This window comes from Embiotoca jacksoni, unplaced genomic scaffold, assembly GCF_022577435.1.
Source record: "Embiotoca jacksoni isolate LCO1_2020_lvr unplaced genomic scaffold, fEmbJac1.0.p SCAF_4, whole genome shotgun sequence".
Taxonomy (NCBI): Eukaryota; Metazoa; Chordata; class Actinopteri; family Embiotocidae; genus Embiotoca; species Embiotoca jacksoni.
The window spans coordinates 12335888-12345372 of NW_027185392.1; positions in this window are offsets into that span (position 1 = coordinate 12335888).

Consider the following 9485-nt stretch of genomic DNA (forward strand, 5'->3'; position numbering starts at 1 on the left):
ATTCCTGGCCCTGGACCTACATTTTTGGTCTGTGGTTACATACCGCACCGATATGCCCAATGTTTATTGTCTCTTGTATCTTTAAGCTGTTCTTTTCTCTCTCCGCTCTCCCTTCATCCCAACCCATTGAGGCAGAGTGCCGCCGCCTCTGAGCCTGGCTCTTAGATTTTCTTCCTGCAAGAGAATTTTTTTCCTTCCAGGTGTTGCTCACGTGAAAATTGTTGAATTTTTGGGTTCATCTCTATAATGTTGTATCGTTCTAATGTAAGGACTTTACTATGTCAATTCCCCTGAGATGACTGGTTGTGGTTTGGAGCAGTTTTAATTGATTTAAATTTTTTATTGCTGCTGCGGTGGACTTTTCTCTGTTGAGTGTTCTTTCCCTCTTTCCCTTTGTTTTCCTCCCTTCCCCCCATGTGTTTTGTCTGTCTTCTCTCTCTATGTGTCTGTGTGTCTTGGTGAGCGTGGCTGGCCGATTCCTGCTCCCGCCACACCACCTAAATGCCTGCAACTCATCACCTCATCACCTCTACGACCGTGCAGTATTTTAGCTCTTACCTTCAGTCTTTACCAGATTTTTCAGTCTTGTACAGGTGCTATGGCCAAGTTCTGTCTATTTTTTTTGGTTTTGTGAGTGCTTACCTTTTGCTCGCCTGAATTCCTGCTCATCCAGTGTTTGCCTGTGCATCAGGTTTATCATTCTGGTCCTCCCTGTCGCCTGCCACATCCCGCTTGGTCTTCATCCAGCTTGGATCGCTGCTTCCTCCACCTCTGCTTCCATTGCCTGTGCTACTCCTCCCCACCAGCTACAATCTCCTGCCTTGCTCCACTGATTAGGCTGCCTCACCTATCTCCACAAACCTATTAACTGCCTTCAAAATGCTAACCGTTCGTTTCTCCCCGCTTTGCTTTTGGGTCCAACATTTTAACTACCACCATAAAAAAACTTTATTGGAAATACCCATTTGCCAGTACAAATTAGTTGTATTTACATAAGGATAAGTTTTAGGATACCTTTTCTGATAAATTTAACATATGATAGTCCCTGTACAGCTGTTAGCTAATCCATCTACCCGGGTGTTAAGTTGAGCAGCGGACATTTGCTGACATTTTAAATGTGTTTAGACTGTTTACTTGGACACCACCCTGGATTTCAGCCCTTCTGACTTTGATTACCTAATTCCTTAGAGATTACTCTGAGACTCTTGCTGCCAGAGGCGTTGACATGATGTGGAGAAATGTCGCCAGCCGTCATGAAACCGACCTCCCCAATCAATCAATCAGGAAACTTACACTTCTCTGTATGTGTTTGAATGTGTCTGTGAGTGTCGGTGTGTGCGTTTGTGTGTGTTTGAGCACAGGATTCACCCATTTGCCCTCCCAGGTCGGCATGTGAAGAGGAGAGGCAGTGCGACCCTTAAAGCATCGTCTTCCACATTCGTCAATTGTAGCACCTACGAAGGCTGTGTCTGTCAGGAGGGGCAGATGGTGTGTGTGTGTGTGTGTGTGTGTGTGTGTGTGTGTGTGTGTGTGTGTGTGTGTGTGTGCGCGTGCGTGCGTGCGTGCGTGTGTGTGTGTGTGTGTGCGTGCGTGCGTGCGTGCGTGCGTGTGTGTGTGTGTGTGATTAAGACAGGGTGAAGGTGTTTGCACGCATGTGAGAAACAGAGAAGGGTGATGACAGAGACAGAGATAGAAATGTGTGCGATAGAGATGTACGGACATGGGAAGGAGATATGTACAGGTGTGTTAGACAGGAAGAAACGGGGAAAAGAGCTGACGTGCTTGACCGTATCACTGCGCCTGGTGATGGCTGCAGGATAACTAATCAATCTATACCTGCCTGCGAGAGAGAGAAAGAGGAACAGTCAGACAAGATTAGTGGAGAGGCGTCATGTCAGCCAGGCGCACTGCTGGCTTCTCTTCAGACCCTGTTTGTCTCCGTCCTCTTTTCCACACTGCCTATACCCACTGATGGAAATAAACAGACTGATCTTCCTCATGAATAAATCTGACTTTTTTTTTTATCAAATTTATTCAGAGTAAAATATAAAAGTCAGCTTATATTGTAGCTATCCATAACTATATTTTTCATCTAAAAAATCTGGACATAAGTCAGTCTAATTTAAAGTCTACTTAAATTTGTTGAGGGTGCAACAATTTTTTTTTTTTTTTTTAAATGGACGCCTGTGAATGGCATTATAGTCAGAGCTGACAGTGGGCTGGTACCCACCTGTATACAGTACTGGCACTTCTACATTTTACTCATAGGAGTACTGAGAATTTTTCTTGTGCAACAACATTTCTCACAAGCTGCTTTTTCTGTTGTTTATCAGGTTATCTGGGCAACTCATAATGGCCCTAAATTAACTGCATTGTCGAAGGGGCATGACGTGAGTCTTTCCTATGTGCACTCTCACCTGCCTGTTTTTCTCTGTCAGGCTAGTCAAATGTAGTCAAATCCTATACAACCAGTACTAGAGGCAGGCCAGCAAGCTAACATTATTGCCACTCCTAGCAGCAAAAAAACCTGTTGATGTAACATTAACATCAGCAAAAACACCTGCAGCTAAAATTCTGGTTATTTCCAGAACATACTGTAAGTATGTACCAGCTCTTTCAATTATGAATAAATATAAGTGTTGTTTGGCCAAAAAAAAAAAAAATTATTTGCTGAATTTATGTAGCTTGGTATTTTTAGGCTGAAATCTAGTGTTTGAATCTATAGGTTTGGTCATTCAACATTGGAGATTGTCTCCAGTTGTTGCATCCTACTGGGTTTAGACCTCTTTGGTTAATTAAAAACAAAATTGGAATGGACCACCCTATGATGTATGTTGTGTGTTGAAACTTTAGCAACATCGCCACCTTTATTTGAGCTACTTCAGTGTCATCAGGCTTAACCACTTCAGCTGGTCACTGATTGGCCCGCCCTTCAGAGTGGCTGAGCGAACCTTCATACAAACAGGAAGATGTGAGGAAAAGTCAGGCAGAGCCAGGCTACAATTTATGCCACTATCAAATATTCAATCACATAATACAACATAACCATCTGCTGTCTCTTATAGACTGTCCAGAGTTCATGTTAGAAAATGAAAACCGACGACAACATTGGTCAGTCGAATGCCGCGACTTCCTGTATCCGTTCCAAATTAAAACTCCTCGTTTAAATTAAAAGTGCTCCCATTGTTTTGTACAAGGTCCAGGTTTAAACCTAATTTTGTTGATTGAAGTGGTTGATCCCTTGATTCAATTTTATGTTGTGAAGATCCTCAATATTTCTGAGTATATTTGATTCACTGTAGAAATTCAGAATGTAATACGTAATGCACACACCAACATGTGAAAAAGGGGAGCATTGGCACTTATTTCTTTCTACTTCAAGCACCAGTGAAATATTAACAAAAACAAAGCAATACGCTATTCTTAGATTTTTTTTTTTTTATACATTAGGATAAATTTTAAGTGATGAGCTCTGACAAAACAGGCCTGGAATCTGATTTTCTTCTCTCAAAGTTTCAGAACTATATAAATCTACTTTCCGCCCAAATGTTGCTTGTGCAAATCTTGCTGCTTCCTTCAGTGGGGAGATTTTTTTTTTTCTTCTTCTCCCTCCTGCTCTTAACTGTGTACCAGCGGTTCTAGGGGCTGTCATATTGCATCAGCGCTCTGCTGATTACTTCCACCTTGTCTCCCTCGTCAGGAAATGATTCTGACACGCACTCACACCCTGCTTTCTCTGCATCAATATGCGTGCGATGGAAAAACTGCAGACAGTAAATAAATAATGAAAGACGAGGTAGGGAGGAGGAGGGGGAGGGGGTTCTATGTGTCGCTCGCTCTCGTTCTCTTCCTCTGTCCTCTGTGCGCCAGTGACTCAAGGTGGGAAAGTGTGCATTGTGTAAAGGTATGTATGAGCACCACCAGTACCTGCATAGTTTCCTTACACAAGATGGAAGAGATGAAAAACATAATTGAGATTCATTGCACAGAATTATTTTTCGACGGGGTTGATAGAACGACATAAAGGGTTTTAAGACGGCATTAACCTTGAAATTAGCTCATAAAATGCATTTATTTTGTTTAGATTAGGATGACAGGTTATTTAGAGGACATTTTATATCTTTTATACAATTCTTTTAGTGTTGCTTTAATTTTCTAATCAGATGTGTCCTTTCTTAGCATCTCCTCAGAGAAAGGTGTGTGGATCTTTCTCCGTGGCAGAAAGTATGCCAGTAGTGCAGTGAGGGAGCCTTTTCAGTCAAAATCCCTAAAGGGATTATCACAGAGACTCTGCATTTCTGTGGAGGACACAGAGGGGGTAAGCACATCTGATTGGCCGACTAACCTCTGGTACCCGGTGGCAAGACTGGCATCAGAGAGACCTGTGTTTAACTTAGTATTTATTTGAATGACAGCTGATGTTCTGTCACTCCACATTTTGTAGACTGAATCTTCAGGAGGTCATCATAAAGTTACAATCTAAACCATCGAGCCGTTGTGAAACTAACATACATCTTTATTCTGTCAGCAGGACGTGAAGATTTTACTGCAGTCCTGCTGCATATTTATGTTAAAGCCATGATGACATATAAACCTATTTATTGACTAGTTTTTCTAAAAAGTCAACTGACCTTAATCTCGATGATAAATGACTTAATCTCCATAAATGCTACACTACTTAGTTTGCCAAGGCTGTGTAATTTTGTTTGTATGTGTGTGCGCACGCCTTTTGCATATTTGTGTACCGTTGGGTTCAAACTAAGTTCACCGACAAAAATTATTATTTTAGCATTATATTATATTTAGCATTATATTTCTCAAACAGTTTTACACTATTTCTCGCTGTTATGGGTTACTCAGAGGTTTGTTAGTATTTTCGCCACTGGAAATTTTTTTTAAAATCTACATCAGTCCAGCCCTCTACGTGAATGCCCCAGAGGCCATCAATCACACTTTCAATGGCATGAAAAAAGTAATGAAGTAAAATAGAAAAAAAAAACCATGGTGGAACACATTGTGGAAAAGGTGCCTCGAAGTAGCTTATAGTTTTGTTTTTTAAACACAAATATAAATCGTTGTTATTAATTCTGCCTAATACAGAATTGTAAAGAGACAATGCTGTAAGCAGTGATGATGATGCATGTCTGATGAATATAAAAACGCAATAGTCTGCTTCGGCATCAGTGTTATCGACCTATATTTCTGGGCTTTCTTTCATAGAAGTTTTTTGGCCTTCTAGTGCCTTAAACTTGAACCCTTTCTCAGTGTTTGACAAAAACAAAAGAAAAACACGGGGACAAATCAAAAAATTCAGAGAATGCTGCTTTTGCAGGTGAACAGTGCGTAACGTGATGGGCACTGGGCAGGAGAAAGCTATAACCCCCGGACTAAGGGCCTGATTTACTAAAGGTTTGCATGTGTAAAATCACGTGCAAACTCCACACCACCCGCAAAAAAATGTCCAAGCAAATTTACTTACGACGTGCAGTGAGGATTGCGTCTTTCAAATGTGCAATTTAACACACGTTGTCCATTTTGCGTGTTTGCCTGCATGCATATGTAATATTGGGCGTTTCTGCTTGAAGGTGAGAAATACTGGGAGGGGGAAATGCAAATAGCACAATTTAGCACCCGCAACGATGTTTACTAAACCTGAAAGTAGAAATAGGAGAAGTGATTGTGTGTGTATTATAGTACGACTGAAAGGAACGTATTAATCAGATGCGCAAATCTGGAGAGATGACTGCTCTTATTGTGGTGAGAAAGAGACGCAGGGGAACTAAATAATACATAGAGAACGTGGTTTTACACCCGTGGAAAAAAAAATTAGATGTCAGAGGGAAAAATTATTCAGACATATCGTCTGTCCAGCGATGACATTTCTGCATTATTGAATGAACTGAATGATGATTGACAGCCAACAACAAGGAGGAGACACGAAATACCAGCAATTAATAAACTTCTTACGACTCAGTATTGTCCTGCTTCTGGGTCATTCCAGCGTATCGCTGCTTGGATGTCCCACCCAGTCCAGATATTCAGGTGTGCTGTCACATGTCCTGAATGTGTCCCTCATAATTCACAGGTAGCTTCGTAAGGTCCCTGATCACTGGCGAGGCTCTGAATGAAAAGTCACCTGCTCATCACAGAAAGAGCTGGACCTGCTGATCGGTGTTTGTTAGAGGATCTCACCCACCGTCCCTCTTTTATTGGCTGACATTTTATTATTAAGCCTTTTTTTTTTCGCCTTTTTGTTTTTCCCACAGTATTGACTTCCTTGCTAATAATCTCCTATATAGCGTTTTGTACTTGTTATATTTATATTTCTTCATTTCTATTGGATCAGATTTCCTTTTCCTTTTGCGGTTGCTCTGCTTTCCATAGCCGGAATCACTTTAACACATGCAAAACCCTCATTTAAATGCAGCTATTTGCACCTGATTTCAATGATGCAATTACTCTTAGTAAATCACCCCCAAAACGTGTGCAAATTTTTTTTTTTTACTAACTTTTGGAAGGAACGCGCAATTAAGTACCCTTTATTTGAGATCTTAGTAAATCAGGCCGTAGGTGTTACAAATTATGTTGCTTCATGACCATCAGCTCCTAAATTAAACACTTGCTGCAAGCACTGGTCTGTGCACATGGCGCTTTTTCCTTGCACCTGAAACTTGAGCAGAGCTAACATCAAATTTTATGTTGAATTTTTGGGGGACTGCAGAGAGTCAAATCTGATGAGTAAGGGTGGTTTTGGAGTCACAATGTGTGTTTCCATGTGAGAAACTGTTAGATAATGTTGGAGAGCCAAAGTGCCATTGTGCCACAGGTCAGGTTGTTTGCGCTGAATGTTTTTCCTCAGATGCCTCAGAATGCCACAGTAAACTCGGTGTTGACAGACTGACCCTAGGGGATATATTTATGGTGCACAACCCCACAAATGTCAAAGAAAACCCACTTGGTTGTGTTTGTGACCTGATGCGCTTATTTTCTATTTTGGACAATGACGATTTGCCCATCTTGAAATGAGAATGTCACTCAACACACCTCATTGCTCTGCTGCCGTAGGCTTTCTGAAACATTTCAAGGGTCTTTGTTGCAGATTTGCCAAGAGTGACAAGAAATTTGACGCGTGCTCTATGCTCATGGCCATAGAGAAATCATTGTGCGCACGTATCAGCGCTCACAAAAACAAAATTTGAAGAAGTGACTAAATTTGGTTTACAGGTTATAGCTTCCTCCCGCTCCATACACATCACTGTGCTGCCCACTGTTCACGTGCAACAGGGCAAGTCTTGGAACTTCTCAATCCACCCACGTAGTTCCACGAGTACACAAGCATGAACCGTTTGTTTAAAGGACAAATCTGGGTTATTGCAGCTTAAATCTTGTTTTTGCAGTTCTGTTTTTAATGGATTTAACAATTCATGAATCTGGTATCTGGAGAGTAAAACATTGTTAAGATTGTAACAATGATGCAGAATTTAAAGAAATGTGGGGAAATAGTGAAAGCTAAGTATCACTCAAACTGCCCTTTGTAAACATCCCTCACAGTTTACAGACTAAGTTTGACTTACTGTACCTGGGTTGATTATAGGCACTGTTTAACTGTGCGATGAGAATAGTTCAGTGATTTTTTATTTTTTGTAAAAGAGTGGTAATGTCGCTAAACAATTAACCTTTCACCACCTGTGTGATTGTTGGACCGGTTGTGTGTCTTGCCCCATCAGACAGTGTCGTAGAGATGTGAGTTTAGTTTTAATGAATGTATGTATGTGTTGTTTTTAGTGAATTGTTTTCATTCTTGTGGTCTTGTGTATTTGTTGATTGTTCTCAGGTCTTTTTTGCAACAGAGATATTAAATTCAAGACGTCTTGAATAAATCAAGTTGAACTAACTAACTTAAGCAACCTGACAGCACCCAAGGCATGTCAATCAAATTAGACCAGCCCCCAAACATACTTCTCTTTGAGGCCTAATATTTAATCAGTTATGGAATTATTTTCAGCAAGACCACCACAACACTGATCAGATGGAGTGAATTTAGCGAATGACACCGTAATGATTTGTGAAAAAAGATGATTGACTTTGTATTTAATGAGAGAAGTCGACGCTGGGTGTCTGTCAGAGCCAGCCCCTAGCGGCCCTCAGTGGTATTACACTTTAAGGCACTTCCGCATTAGCTTCACTTTTCAGACCCGAAGACTTCATTAATTTATATATATGGTCTATGGTTTTATTTAATTTTACACTGCTGAAAACCTAATTATGAATATCATATTCCATTTCTACCCCCAACATCCTACATACTGAACCTTTTAAGGAACTGTCAAGAATTGTGAACCAGACATTTTCTTCCATAATCTTTTCCTTGGAGACATCTGGTCCATCTCACAATGCTCAGACATGTAGAACTTTTTATGTGGAAATACTTTTATTTAGACTTGTTTGTTTTGTTAAAACAGAAATGACATCCACACCAGTTTTATTTGATGCTGCCTGCTGAGGCAACATGTCTGAATGGTAAACTCCTGAAAAAACAGGAGACACCATCTTGATGCAGAACATGAACTCAAGTTCTCGTCTACAGCTCCATCTGGTGAATCTCTGAATCAGTCATTTTCTAACTTAAAACACATTTTTTAAGTTTTAAAACAGACTTTATGACAAATTCTAATTCTTTCAAAGAGTTAAAGTGTCATATATGTCTATTTTTTTTATTTTAGTGCTATACTTATTTGTTTGTGACAAGGTGCGGTGACTTCTTGGAGCCTTCTTGTCAGGGGGTTGGCGGGCAACCATGGAGACACTGCACAGAAGTACAGTGTGGATGGTTGTCGGAGGATTGAAAGCCTCTTTGAAACCACAGCAATGGTTTTAAATGACAGTTTTTAAACTGATTAAATAAAATGAACAAACATTTTTTTTTATCTAACAAAGAAAGATTTATTTCTTAACTTTGGAGCCAAAAAAAACTTGTTGTTTTTTAGTCCTTTTGATAAGCTAGCCTTGCTAACCAAAGATGTTGAGCTGTTTCTTTAAGATTTCTAAGAATCATGCAGATGTCAAAATTTTGTTTTCAGAAAAGTGTTTGGTGAAGAATATTTAAGAAAAAGGGGCAACTCCATGCAATGTTTGTAAGCCTTTACGGTCTAAGAAGCCAATTTGTGGGACAATTCTGTGGACTGAGGATTTGTCATATTTTCCCACCACCCTGTTAACTTGCAAACTCGCTCCTGCTACCTTCTCAGTCTCTGTCTCTCCCTGTCAAAGCAGGGAACTGAACATTACCACTGGGGCCTGAGGACTTTAAATCCCAGTTCCAGAGCACAGAGTGGGAGGTGTGGGGGGAAGGATTAGAAAGAGCTGTCTCTGATGTTATTTAATCTCACTGGCCAGGGAGTGAGGCAGCCAGCGCGCTCCTGATGCACATTATCAACCTCTGATGACCAGCGCGGGGGGATTGGGCGCCTCAGATGCCACCCTGC